This window comes from Trachypithecus francoisi, unplaced genomic scaffold, assembly GCF_009764315.1.
Source record: "Trachypithecus francoisi isolate TF-2019V2 unplaced genomic scaffold, Tfra_2.0 Lachesis_group1, whole genome shotgun sequence".
In the NCBI taxonomy this organism is placed as follows: Eukaryota; Metazoa; Chordata; class Mammalia; order Primates; family Cercopithecidae; genus Trachypithecus; species Trachypithecus francoisi.
Window position 1 is genome coordinate 58,405,973 of NW_022681454.1, and position 13,464 is coordinate 58,419,436.

General features: G+C 39.8%; 1 protein-coding gene across 5 annotated transcripts in view; it reads right to left on the reverse strand.

Moving 5' to 3' along the window:
* PARM1 (prostate androgen-regulated mucin-like protein 1) overlaps nucleotides 1-13,464 on the reverse strand; it is a 162,822-nt gene that overhangs the window by 42,837 nt on the left and 106,521 nt on the right. Inside the window, exon 1 of one of the 5 annotated variants that reach the window (XM_033214428.1) lies at nucleotides 3,609-3,632. The exons of the other annotated variants lie outside the window; for them this stretch is intronic. The gene's annotated coding sequence lies outside the window, so the exon portion shown is untranslated. Of the gene's footprint in view, nucleotides 1-3,608; nucleotides 3,633-13,464 lie in introns of those variants that run through there. 5 annotated transcript variants of the gene reach the window in all.

Consider the following 13,464-nt stretch of genomic DNA (forward strand, 5'->3'; position numbering starts at 1 on the left):
CTACAAAAGTTTCGCACCTACAAAGTTTCCCATGTTGTCTTTGGTGGGGTCTGCTGAGGGCAGCCAGTGCTCCAGAAGGCTCATCTAACATCTGCAAAACCATTCCTAATTAGAGTGTGGTCCAACCATATGGTATTTGAAAGCTATCATATGTCAAAACAGAATGCGTATGCCCCAAAGCCATCAAACTGTGTCTAAGAAGATACTTGTTTGAAGTAGGAAAGCCATATTCTCCTGAGTATTTTGCTTATGGAAATGAGACATAATTCAATCCAAAAAGAGGAAAGAGCTTCTGTTTTCTAGCCACTGAATCACAACCTGCAGACCTGGTGAATGACTCAATTTCTCCATCCATAAAATCAGTTCTAATGATATCAGCAGGCTCCCCGTGGTGCTGTGAATTCTAATGAAAGAATAACATTTGTGAAGAATGCTGTACTTCCTGGGAGAAAAATATGCCATTTTTCTTTCTTTCTTTCTTTTTTTTCCTTAGATGTAACATCTGTCTTTCTCAGTCCCTTAAACTTACTGCTTCTAGGTTGGGAGGGACTATGGTGGTCACGTCAGAAGGAAGCCGAGCGGAGCAAGGATGCCAACGAATGCCTGCAATCCCCATATTGGGGTTTCTCATGGTGGGGCGAAGGAGATAAAGAGAGACAATGCAGGAGGGCAAGTAGCTTCTCTTCCATCACTTTGTGGCTGAAGGTGGATATGGACATGGTGGTGGGGAGTGGAAAGGAGATTTTCTGAAGGACAACATCAGGTTCTCTGGTTCTTTCCTTTCATAGGCCCGGCCCCAACATTTGTGGGGCCCAGGGCAAGAGTACAAACAAAGGCCCACACAAAGCATGTCTAAATATGTAACTTACAAATTAAGATGTGCCCATGGCTCAGCCTGCGCTCCATCCTGGGCCCTGCAGCCTGCTCCCAGGGTAACCCTCTGCAGACCCAAGGCTAATGGGACAAGGGATCTGCTGGGGCAGTGTAGGCCAAAGCTGCGGCTGGGTCCACCAGGAGCCAAGATGGAGACTGACCTGGACATGCTTCCTGGGCAGCTTTGGTGGGCAGTTTCCCTTCTCTATGCCTCACTTTTCTGGCAGAATTTTCAGGCATTTTCAAGCAGAAGGGAGGGAGAGAACTCAGGCAGCACTTTGAATGCTTTGCCAGTGACCAGCTTTAAACAAAGACAGGCCCTCTGATTCTCTAGAGCCATGGTGGTGATTTTCTCCTTCCTACCCTCACTCCTGTGCCTGCAGGTCACACACACTGGCCTGGGGGACCTGTTTACTCCCTGTATACTTCTCTTGTTTGCTCAATCATTCACTGAAATTAAAAAAAAAATTCTCATGGGTTCAAAAAGATAAAAATTCTTTGAATTTGGGTGTTTGTAAAATTCAGGCATCTGTTGCCTAGTCGAGGGGTGGCATACCCTTCTAGAAACCCACCTCTTATAAGCACAAACTGCTATCAAGTCATTTCTCAAGCCCTATAGCCCCTGGCAACAACCAGAATTTAACAAAGCCCACATGTTGCCTTGTTTTGATTCTGAACCTCTTCCTTCAGAGGATCTTTTCTAGGCTTAGAATTGCCCAAATGACTGAGGCTGCTCTTGTAGCCTAATGCTCTTGTAGCCACTTGTCCACTTCTTTTCCTGATGTCTCTACCTCAGCTAATTGCACCATCCATGACTCCTTGTTCCCCAGAGAGCTGGAGCCCTTTAAGTGGTCAGCTCCATGGCAATTTGCCTTTGAAAGGACGGTTCTCAGCGGCATCCCAGGCTAATGCATCCTGGCCTCCTTTTTGGTGAATCAGTAGGCAATTTGACTGATTACAGGATAATGTTCAGAAAATGCAAGCAGGCTTTGTATTCATGTTGGCTTCACTGCCAAAGTTCATTGCTGACCATCCAGGGAACAGGGAAGGGGACAGAGATGATTCCAGTGCAAACACATCTCCACAACTGGGAAAACGGCTCAAACTTACAGGGTGTTTCCTCTGATGGGAGAGAGGAAACTAGGGATTTTCTGAGAGAAGGCAAATAATCTGTAATATTGATGTGCCCCTTTCTCTTCTCTCTGCCACCATTTTCTTCTAAGGGTTTTCACTGAAGATGCCAGTCAGCATGAATGGGTATACTTCATGGTTTCTTTTCTTTATTTTTATTTACTATTAAAAATAAAATATAACTTGCATGCAGTGAAATGCACACGTCTTAACTGTACAAAACAATGAATTTTTACATGTGTACACCTATGCTACCAGCACCAAGATCAAGATACAGAACCTTTTCAGCACCCCAGAACACCCCATCATGTCCTCTCAACACTTAATTCTCCAAAGGTAATGCTTATTCTGATGGAACATTATGACTTTTAATACAATAGATTAGGTTTTTCTGTATCTGAACTTCACATAAATGGAATTATACAGTGTATTCTCTTTCGTCTCAATTCTTTCACTCACTGTGAGACTCACCTGTGTTGCTATGTGTATTACTAACTCATCATTTATCATTGATACATTGTACTCGGTTGTATGAATATGCCTCATTTTTTTCACATTCTACAAATGATGAGCATTTAGGCTGTTTTTGATTCAGGGTTATTACAAACCAAGCTGCTTGCTTCATGGCTTCTTAGTAACTCTTTTCTAATGCTTATTACATGCCATGTTCTGTGTATTTTACAAGTAATAAGTCACTTAATCTTTACAATAAACCTATGGGAAGTATTATTATATCTCCATCTTACAAGAACCAACTGAGGCACAAAGAGGTTAAATAACATCCCAAGATATACAGCTAGAAAATAGTACACCTTGGACTAAGTAGTAGTATACCTTGAATTATCTCTTGCCCCCTCAACCACCAAGCCATATAGCTACCTGCAATGGTTAAAACTATAGGTCAAACCACTTATTAGCTTTGTGATCTTGGACAAGTTCATTAATCATTCTGCTTCCTCATCTACAAACATGAAATAACAACAATATCTCCAGTCAAAGGGATACTTTAGGAATTAAATAAATGCTAAGGCAGATACTATTGCTTGGGTAATCCGACAGCCACTTCCAATCCATTTCCAAGCTAAATGCTCTCTTTGTGGCCTTCTTTGCAACTAAGGGCGTCTACGTGCCCCAGTTCTGTAAAATGAGATTGATGGAACATATGCTATGAGACATCTGGAAAAGTGTTTGCCTCTTTATAAAAGCAATGTATAAGAAAGGACAACTAAGAATAGTCTTGGTGACTATTCTTTCTTCCTCCTTCTCGCAACCATGTCTAGCACAGTGGCAGCCATTCTGTGAAGCCAAGGATGCCAGTAAACCCACTAAGAATGATGAGAATGAAAGACAGAAAGAGACTTTCTCCTTGATGATATTGTTGCTCGGCCAGGCGTGGGATGTCTATCTCCAGACTTCCTGTTAAATAAATGCTATATACCTTGGGAGCTAAGGCATGGTTCATTAGGTTTCTCATTATTTGCAATATAAATAAATGTTAGGCCATGTAAAGAGCTAATCACAATGCCTGACACAAAGAGCTCAATAAATATGAGGTTACTATGTTAACCTCTGTCTAATTGGAACCTGGGCCCAAAGGCTCTCACCTCTTGTAATCTGCTAATGCTTTTCTAAAAGTGCTTTGCGGCCACTATCAGAGGGACATGATTACTCCTCATGGTATCAGCTGTGAGCGTCAGGAATGGAGTGCTTCCCACATCCTTCAACAAAGCAAGAGGCAGCTGGATCCATCAGTGTCCCAGAGGTACTCTCCAAGCTGATGCCCAGGAAAGCCAAGCTGCTGCACACACCCGCAGATGCATCCAGGAAAAAAAAGACAAAAACCCAGATAAATATGATTGTGGTTTTCCACCTTATTAAAAAAAAGTTCAGAAACTTCTGGGGCAGTTTTCAAAATGAGTCATGGTATGACATGCATCAGGCTGAATGGCTCCCGGAGGCTGAAGAAGCAGAGGAAACAGCACTCAACAACAATCAGGAACCACACTTTGTTTTTAGAAAACCTGGCTTGAATTTATCAGTGCTGTGAGGCATAAGCTTGCACACACTGATTAGAATGGCATCCTATTATACTATTTATTTCATGCATTGTTTAGTTTACTTTTTAAATATTCTTTTAGATTTTTATGTGTTTAAGTTCAACAACTGTGTATACAGTGCCTGCTGTACACAGGGAACCCAGGCATCTAAATTATATGGAGGAAGGCATACTGGAAAAACATATGCATTTGTTTTATTAATATATTTCATACAATCTTTCCATGATTGTTGCAATTTGGCCCTATTTACCCCTCATGGATTTTGATGCTTAATGTCTCCTGCACCTGACCTCTCTGAATAAAGGTCTCTGATAGTGGAATAGTCATGTTTTCTCTTCTACCACCTATTCTCCCCACAGATGGTCTGTTTCGTCAAGCATGCTGAGAGGAAGGGATTGGTAAGTAATTAAGTAATGCACCAATGTAAAGTTTTCATTAATTATGATATCTGCCATTCAGCTCTTTTTCTTCCTCCTAAACTGTCTTCTAAACAGCAGCTTTTAAAACTTACAGTGTTGGGATGCGGTTCTTAGAATCCGAGAGTCACTGTCCTCTATAGACATCTAAATAAGAATGAAGTTGGTTGCTCCCTTGAGGGTACCAGGCTGGATGTACTGAGGCAGAGTTTGGATCTCTGAAGTCTCCATCTGGCTTTGTGGATCTTTAGGTAAGCAGCTTCTCGTCTATGAGACCCAGCGCCCCTGATAATTAATACTCTTTCCCATCACGGACACTCTATGCTGTGTGGTCATTTTAAAAACTAGGACTGAGTGGAGGAAGGAGGCTGTTGATGGAGCCACAACGTACAGCAGGACCTAACTTATCACCAGAGACTCCAGGAGAGCCTTTGGGTTTTACTTTCTTGTGGAATATTTCCTAAGTCCTGATATATCATCAAAGATAGGCAGGCAATCCGAGGGGAGTAGGAACCATGTATTCATTCTTTCTCTGAATAAAGAAAGGGGGGCTAGAGAATGGAAGTCAATTATTGGGAGAGTACTGTAATGCATGCATGCTTGTAGCTCACACCAAAATATGAATAGCATAAAGCTAAGCTGGAACAAATCTGATTTCCAGTTCAGATGTTATTAAGGTAACCTATTAATTTTGTAGGAATGAATACCCTCTGCAAAAATATTCCTCATAATGAATTAAATCAGTTGAAATCAATGTGGGGAGCCATACTTTATGTAAGAGATGTTGTGGGTAATGAATTTTAATCAAATACTTTAAGTGACAAGGGAAACTGGACGTTTGAAGAAACTCCATGGTGAATCCTCATTTCGTGTAATTAATTACCTTCCAATTTGTCTCTTGTGCAAGAAGCTTTTAGACTTTTAATTTGCCTAAAAGTCCAGACTCTCTTATGCTTTTGTTACCTAACACATTCACTATTCCAGAAAGAGGCAGCTTGCTCTTACAGAGTTTGCATCTCTGCTGAAAATAACATAAATCACTACTTGGGTACACATAGACACATAAACACCATCTTCGGTGTTTCATTTGTTAACCAACCTCCAACTGCTGCAACCGTCAGTATCTCTCAAACGCCTGCAGCATGGCCACCTCTGCTAAAGAAAGTGTTTGCAACGCCAACTGGGGAGTTGTCATTGGCACTGTGATTGGAGTACAGCACATTCTGATGAAAATCTGTGGGAACTATTAAAATGGTACTCTGCAACCATTGCTGACAGATGCTATTAAACACATCAATCTGGAAGGACAGAATCTGGCGACATGAGCTAACTTGGGTGAATTGCGGAAGCTGTATAAAAATTGGCTCTGTTGAGCTCAACTCAAAGAATAATTTTACTTTTGGTGCACTTATTTAGAATAAATCTATATGTGTCGCTGCTTAGAAAAAATATTCAAAAAATAACTCTGCCCATTTTAAACCTTATAAACCACTTTTTAATATATTCCTATGTTCCCTCTGGCAATGTTGGGATTATACAGTGACACCCCAAATATACACATGCTTCATCTGAGGCAGAGTCACCTCTGCTGCCTGACTTTACTTTAAAGGTGAGTCTCAAATCTGGATATCCAGCTTTGTGCTCTCTCCTGTATTCCAGTCCTCTGTCTTTTGGGCTTTACATTCAAAGTCAGTAAATCTAACATATCTAGCTTATCTTTCCCTCATCACACCAGCTCCCTTATTTCTGTCATTATCCTGCACCTTATCCAAGTTCTAATTCAAAGTCAAACAGCTCACAAGAGGCAGAGCTGGGATTTGAGCTCAGATGTGTCTGACAATTCCAGTAATCCCTCAGGTCTTTTTGAAGGAGGATCCTACTTCTATAAACTTCTATAAACTTCTATAAAAATGGAGGATCCTTTTCCATTAAGGAAAGCACTTCATTTTCAGTGGGGTGAAATATTATCCACACCTATACCCTTCTAAATGATCCATCAGAGAGAGAGAGAACTTTTTCTGTCCAGCCAAATGTGCACATTCTTCATATAGCCACCCAGAAGGAAATGGGTGTGCCACTCTTCAGACCGTAGGATAGATGCCAACATGTCGCTTGGTAGAAACTACCTGCCAGTCAGACTATGGATACACCTTCTCTCTAGCTCAGAGGCTGCTTTTAACATGATGGGTTCCTATCTCATCCTAAAGGCACTTATCAGCTGAGAGTCAGGTCTCTGCAGCTGGAAACACAAGCATGTCAGCCTGGTGTAGCTAGGGGGCTGTAATTGCATTCACTAGTCTTCATCCAGAAAATCTACCTTTTATTAAGTCCTTATCAAATAGTCACATATAGAAAAGCCAAAATTATTTTTTGGAAAATCAGAAATAGCATTTCTATTTCCTATGTAATTGAATCAAAAGCATTTCAGCTTTGGTTCTTCTCTCTGAAATCTATCCTTTTGTTCACTAGCTAAGCAAGTATGAGCATCATATAAAAACTACAAGCAAACTTTCTGAAAGATGTAGAGAAAATTAATTCTCCTTTCTATGTATGACTCCCCACACAATCTGGGAAGGAGTGGGTCTGGTAATAATTTTGATTTCTGTTTCACTGTAATAAAACAATCAATCAATCCCATAAAAACTACAGAGCAAAGGGAGAACAGCAAAATTCCCTAAGAGAAAAGTAAAATCTCCAGGAATTAGCAAGTCTGAATCTCCAGGCTCATTTTCAAATGAGTCCCTGATGCCATCATTCCAGCTGCACACAGGGCATTCATTTCTTCTTGGATGACATTTTATCATCAAATTCAATACATCAATCTACACTAAGCAGTTCCCCACTGCCCACCTCCAAAACAATTTTCCTAAATGCTCCCTGATTCTGCCAATAGCACTGGTCAGGTTTAATGTATTTGAAGAAAGTTTGATTTGTTTCTTGCTTTTCTTTTCTATGTACTGTCAAACTCAATCCTCATTTATTCTTCAATTTAAAAAATTATTTAGAGCCCACTAGGTACCAGGTACCATGCTAAGTGTTGGGAATAAAATAATGCACAGAGTCACTGCCCTCACAGCACCAATATTCAGTGGAGTGAGCCACTGCAGAGTATGAAGTTAGAATGTGGTATAATTAGTGACAACACAGGGGCCTGTCCAAGCACATCGCGGGGCAGGCCTACAACAGATGCAGGTCAGGGTGTCAGAGTAGACTTTCTAAGGGACGTGACCTCTCAGATTGGATGGAAAAGGTGAGTAAGAGTCAGTCCAGGAAGAACAGTGGTGTGGATGGAAGGGGGAATAATATTTCCAGCTTTAAAAGCATTATGTCAAAAATTCCAGATATAATTGCATATGAAGTCTTATATCTGGGACTCAGGATGCAAAATGGAGAGGGATGAGAGACAAGGCTAAAAAAATCATCCAGGACCAAATCATGTATGACCTTGTAAGACACATATGAGCTCTGAACTTCATCTCAGTGATTTTGAACCAAGCGATGATGTGATAAGCGTGATGCTTTTGGAAGATCACTCTGGTGAGGGCAGACAACTGATTGATGGAGGAGGATACATCTGGAGGCAGGAAAAGCTGCTAGTGGCTGACGCTGAGAGAAGACATTGTCCTGGCCTAAGGTAGTAGCCATGGAGAAAAGTGAATGCACTTAGGATCTCTCTTGGCCTTGGCTCCTTCTTTAATGGCACTCTGAGTACTTCTCATAGGACCCATGCAGAGTGAATAGATCCTTAAGAGGGCACAGAGTATGTGTGAAACTCTGGAGCCAGACTACCCCATTCAAACCCTGACCGGGTTCCTCACTAGCTCTCTCTTGTGTCTCAGTTTTCTCAAAAGTGAAGTAGGGATAATAATGGTATACATTCCATAGTAAACACTTAGTAAATGGGCAGTTAATACATGTAAACACGTAGAACAGTGCCAGGCACATGAAAATACTCAATAAGTGTTAATTAGTAGTAAATGTGTTCAGGATTGTACTGTCATTTCCTTTATCCACAATCTCACCACATCTCACTCAATCTACCCCATGATGGCCTCTTAAATCACCTTTCCTTCTATTTGTACTCTGCCTAATTCTACTCTGCACATGACTTCTAGATTAATCTTAAAGACATCTTTCATCATGTCACTCTCTTTATTCAGATGTTATAAGGCTCCCAATTAAGCTCCAAATCCTTAATCCAACCTTACAAACACTTCCCCAGACTGGTCATATTTAATCTTCTCTAAGTGTATTTCACTTTACAGTTATATCCCAGGATATGCCCTTTAGTTTACAAAAATTTAAATTTGCGAGGAGTTTTATATAATATCTGCTTTGGCCTATGATGCATGCACCCACATTTATGAGAGCTGTTTTGGATTGTGTGTACCTCCCAAGTAGCTGAGCGCCAGGAAACAACAGCCCTTATGAGGTCATCTTCCCAGTTCTGAAGTGTTCCCAGTATTTTTGGTTTTTAAGTTTATTGTAGTGACAATCTTATGCATCATTTACATTGCTATTTATTTATTCATATTTTTTGATATGGAGTCTTGCTCTGTCACCCAGGCTAGAGTGCAGTGGTGCGATCTCAGCTGACTGCAACCTTTGCTTCCTGGATTCAAGCAATTCTCCTGCCTTAGGACTGTAGGCATGTGTCACCATACTTGGCAAGTGTTTGTATTTTTAGTAGAGATGGGGTTTCACCATGTTGCCCAGGCTGGTCTTGAAGTACTGACCTCAGGTGATCCACTTGCCTCGGCCTCCTAAAGTGCTGGGATTACAGGTGTGAGTCACCGTGCCTGGCCAGCATTGTTTTTTAATTGATTTATTTAGCTTTTTGTGGCCTAAAAAAGGACAGCAAAGGTTTAAGTTTATGTTATGCAGTAGCCATAAATGAGCTGAGCAAATACATTCAGCCTTATTACAAGATAATTAATGAAGGGAAATTGCTTGGGAAGGCCATGCCATGCTGATGAATGTTATCTGCTGAAGCAACAGTGCCCATTTTAAGGCAATTTGGTGTTGTTTTAATATGAGTGGCTTAATTTGGGGTCTCAGGATGCATCAACATCTCTTGAAACTAATAGTAATTATGTTTTTGATTTATAAGAATTTGCCTCTTGGGAGTTTTCAGGAAAAAATTACCCTTGCAAGCTGGTTTTCTTCAGAAGGCATGCTTTGCTCAATGTTCTTTCCCTCTACATATCACACCAATTCCTCCTTCTTGGCCCTGTTAGTCTGCTGTCCTCCACTTTAATTCCTTCCTTACATTTCTTCTGCCATTTTATCAAAGCCTGATTCTATTGGTGTGTCCTCTGTGAAGTCTTTTGTAATAATTACACCTACATCAACTTCTCTCTTTTGTAAACTTCTATTGTCTGTTCCTTAGACTTTTATTTATATTTTTGAGGTATAATTGATGTATAATAAAGTACATATTTGGAGTGTACAAAATAGATGGGATTTGACATATGTACCTACCTATGAAAACATCACCACAATCAATAATGAACAGACCCATCACCTACAAAGGTTTTCTCATACCCCTTTGCAATTCCACTCTTCATGCCTAGCCTTGTCTCAAACAACCAGTTATCTGCTTTCTGTCATCAAAAATAAAAAATGGTCATACATTTCACTTCTTCATTTGTTATAAAATCATAATCCATTGTTATTATTTTTATCTTAAACACTCAATTATCTTTTAAAGACAGGTAAAAAATAAGGGAAAATATTTTATTTTGATCCTCATATATACTTTTATTTCACTTCTCCTGGTGTTATCAGTTATATATGGCTGCATAACAAATTATCCCAAATCTTAGTAGCTTAAAACAACATTTATTATTTCACAGTTTTTTGTGGATCAGGAATTTGGGAGCAGTTCAGATGGATCCTCTCTTAGGGCCTTGCATAAAGCTGCAAACAAGGTGTAGCCAGGGCTTCAGTCATCTTTAGGCTCAACTGGGGAAGAAACTGCTACTAAGCTCATTGATATGGTGGTTGGCAGAATTCAGGTCCTGGTGACCTTGGAATGGAAGACCTCAGTTTCTTCATGGCTACTGGCCAGAGGCTACCCTCAGTTCTTTGCCACATGGGCTTCCGTATAGGGCAGTACACAAAATGGTAGATTGCTTCATCCAAGCAAGCAAGCCAGAAGAAACAGGGAAAGAGTTTAAGCAAAATGAAAGTCACAGTCTTTTATAACCTAATCTCAGAACTGACATCTTAATACTCTTGGCATATTCTATTCATTAGAAATAAATCTCTAGTCTATCTCACATACCAGGGAAGGGCATTACATCAGGAGGTGGGGATAATTAGAAGCTATTTAGAAACTGTCTGCTACTATGTTTTATTTGTATATATGTTATAAAGTTTACAACACGCTATTATTATTTTTATTTTAAAAATACACTTTCTGGAGCACTTCATTCCTTTGTTTATATCCAGGTTTTCATCTGGCGTCACATTCCCTCTACCTGAAGAATTTCTTGCATTGCTTATCTGATAACAGTGCATTCTTTCAGATTGTGTATGTCTGAAAGAGACTTTGCCTTTATTTTAAAAAACATATTCTTGCTGGGTATAGAATTCTAAATTGAATGTTTGTTTTCTTTCAGTACTTTAAAGCTGTTGCTTCACTTTCTTCTCACTTGCATTGTTTCCATTGAGAACTCTGCTGTTACTGTTCTTTGTTGCTCTATACTGTGGTTTTATTTCCCCTCTGGCTGAGGTAAAGACTTCCCCTGCCCCACTGACCTTAAAAAATATCATTAAAATGTGCCTTGATGCAGTTTTCTTCATGTTTCTTTTATTTGACTTTGTTGAGTTTCTTGGATTTCTAAATTTATAGTTTCCATCAAATTTGAAACAATGTAAGCCATTAGGTCTTCAAATATTTTTTCTGCACTGCCTCTTTCTTTGAGGACATGTGTCCTAAGCCTCTTGAAGTTGTTCAACAACTCATTGCTGCTCTGTTATTTTGTTTATTTTTTGTTTTCTTTGTTTTATTTTGAAAACATTCTATTACTTTGCCTTCAAATTTACTCATTTTTTATTAGGTGAGAGACATTGTGACAATGCTGCTTGGTGTTAATTTTTTTTGTTGTTTTTGCATTACTTTTACTGTTTTTGAACTTTGTTCTGGGACATGCTTAAGTTACTTAGAAACATTTTGATTCTCTTAGCTTGCAGTTAAATTTTGTTATGTGGAGACCACAGCAGCTTTCATTAATTTGGCCCCTCTACTTACGTAACACCCTTTTGAGGACTCAACCTAATGCCCCCTGTATTACAAGGGTTCTTTCCTCTGGCTGCTGGAAATGTGAATTATTTCCAGCCCTGAATTACTGTCAGGAATTGTTCTGTTAATTTTTTTCTGGTGATGTTTCTACATAAGCATGTGCTAATCAGTACTCACCTTTGGACTTAAAAGGAATCCCCTTCAGGTTCTAGAGCTCGCTATCTCTGCATCTCTGGTATTCTGCCTCAGGAATCCTAGCTGCTTTAGCCTACCTTAACATTCTCAACTGTGCCTCTCAACTCAGGAAGCTTGCCTGGCTCTGCCTAGATTCCTTTTCCCTGAAACGCTAGCCTGGAAACTGTCTAGGTATCAAGTTGAGGCAATTGTAGGGCTCACTTTGTTTTTCTTGTTAGAAATTACTGCCTGTTGACCAATATTGGAAAACCACTGATTCATATATTTTGTCTGTGATTTGTTTTTTGTTTAGTTGTTTAAGGTAGAAAGTTGAATCTGGTTTCCATTACTCCATCATGTTCAGAGGTGGAAATCTTTCCCATTTGCTTTAATAACCTGTAACACAACTTACCCCCCAAACTTTTTATATATCCTTTATGCTCAAGAAAAAGTGCTTCTGCAGGGCAGAACCCATGTTATCTGACTTCTTTTACACTTAACACAGTGCTATGTACATGTTGAAAATATATATTTATCTTTACTTGTTCTCTTGGAAAAGTTGGCTGTGAAGTCTGTTTCCTTTGCTTCAAAAACACTACATCCTTTTGGTCTTTCTCTTATCTCTGTCTTCTTCACGTCTAGCTCCTCTTACCATTCCATAAATACGAGAAAACACCTTTGAAATGTCATCCAATCTGACAGTTTAAGCTATTATCTTTGTCAAATACTTACCAGCGACTTTATAACACTGGAGGGCCTCCAACTGGCATTTATGTGCCAAATACAGTGTTTTAAAGGTGAACTTAAGTGAAAAATTTTGCCATCTGGCAAAATTAGTCTGATTATCCTAATTTACTATGCTTGGTTGACACACATTATTTTGGCCAACTCCCTATTTTCTGATCCTCACATCCCACTCTCTGCTGGGATTTTTGGTATCTTCCCAACTCAGCCAGTAGCAACTGTGACTTTCCAAGACTTTCCCTGGATGGTCCTAAGTTCTTGTCTCTCGGATCACAGACAGAGCCTGAAGTCCATTTGCTGTTTCTGGTACTGTGCCTGCATATCTAAGTTTCATCTCTGGCCAGCTCTGTGTTGTGCTGAAGCCAACAATATTTTGGAGGAGCTCACTAATCCCTATTTACATTGCAGCTGCAAAACTCTTCCTCCTTCCAGCTGGAAACACTGATATTGTAGATGAAGATATCAATGAGATTACTATCTAATAGGTGAAAGTCACTCCTTCAAGGACCTACTGCTGTTGTTCCCAGGCCTTGCTTGTTTGAATAAATAACCCTGTGCAATGAATGTACTACACATTTCCATGTGCATACTCTGCTCTCATTTCAAGCCTAGTATGTCCAAAATGCATCTTCCCTGCCAATCTGATCCTTCCCTGTGATCCTTATTTTCATTAGTGGTGCCTTCAATCTCCTAAACAGGTAACTGTGAAGCTCAGGAATCATCTATGATGCCTTGGTCTCTTATTATTACTTGATATGTCTTCTAGTTCCATAAGTTTTACATGGAAATGTCTCTTGTATGTTACAGTTTCTAACCCTCCAGT